Consider the following 1203-nt stretch of genomic DNA (forward strand, 5'->3'; position numbering starts at 1 on the left):
GGGGGTGTTGTTTGTTTGTTTGCTTGTTTTGTTTGTTTGGTTTTGTTTGTTTGTTTGTTTGCTTGTTTTGTTGTGTTCATATTTCTAAAATGATGCTCCTTTAAGTAAAGAAGTACCATACAAGATAAATATACCGAGAGCAGAAACAAACACACAAGTGCTGTAGCTACTGAAACGACATAACGTCATAAGTTAATTCAATTTTTCTAGAACTTTGAGGGAAATGGCAATATTTGATTGAGAATCAACTTTTGAGATGATTATTGAAAAAAACAACAACTATTGCTTGTTCTCACAAACAGTAGTTACATGTCAGAATCAGAAATATAAAAAAAAGATACTAGGATTTTTTTCCGTATGAAGAAAGCTTTATAGATGTTCAAAGTTTTCACAGATAATATATCCCTCTAAGAAATCTACCAGAAAAATTAATACACAGTGGCGTCTTTGGCAACATGAAATCTAGGGGTATGGCTGCCATGAAGTAGAAGAAATACGTCAGCTATGAAAAGTTAGAGATCCATTTCGTAACACGGAGAAATTTAGTTCTCCGTCTTCTCCTTTCCTTCTCAACCTGTTTGACTTCCTTCTCCCTGTGCCCCTGCTTATCGGTTTGTTTTGGTAAGAGTTTTACGGCATTCGCAACTGCATAGGGTTATAATATTATGAGCGCAGGTTGCTTATCCTGGCCTCCTTATCTTGATGTGTGTCTTCGAGCAAAGAACTTTATTCTTAGCAAAATGTTACTTAGACACTTTATTTTTCTTCAATGCAATGCAAGCATATTATGGCGTGTTTTCAACGTGAAATTAAGTGTAGGCGTGATTGAATGATCTATTAATTTTATGCCGTCTTTGTCTACCAAAATAAAATGATTGATTTTACGGGAATATAATTTGTGAATTCTCAGAGAACACACACACACAAAAATGAATGTAATATCTACAGGAACTACGCACAGACCAGCCAATCCCACGGAATATATTACGTCCTGTTCGTGTCTAAAACACTTTATTCACGGGTGTGGTATACGAATGTACCGACGTGAACTCTCTAGGCGTATCCTATCCCAGTTGAAATCCTGGATGCAGTTATTGATTTCTAAGACGCAAATATGAAGTCATAATATTATTATTTTAATTCATAAAACGCCCCTACATGTATAGAAGTAATGCGTGTGCGTGTGTGTACGTGTGTGGGGGG

At 36.0% G+C, this 1203-nt stretch overlaps 1 protein-coding gene across 1 annotated transcript in view; it reads left to right on the forward strand.

Annotated features, from left to right (window-relative positions):
• The window catches only part of LOC106011156 (glutathione S-transferase theta-1), a gene marked incomplete at its 3' end in the record, with an annotated part of 6886 nt that overhangs the window by 1236 nt on the left and 4447 nt on the right, over positions 1-1203 (forward strand).

This window comes from Aplysia californica, unplaced genomic scaffold (assembly GCF_000002075.1).
Source record: "Aplysia californica isolate F4 #8 unplaced genomic scaffold, AplCal3.0 scaffold00063, whole genome shotgun sequence".
Taxonomy (NCBI): domain Eukaryota; kingdom Metazoa; phylum Mollusca; class Gastropoda; order Aplysiida; family Aplysiidae; genus Aplysia; species Aplysia californica.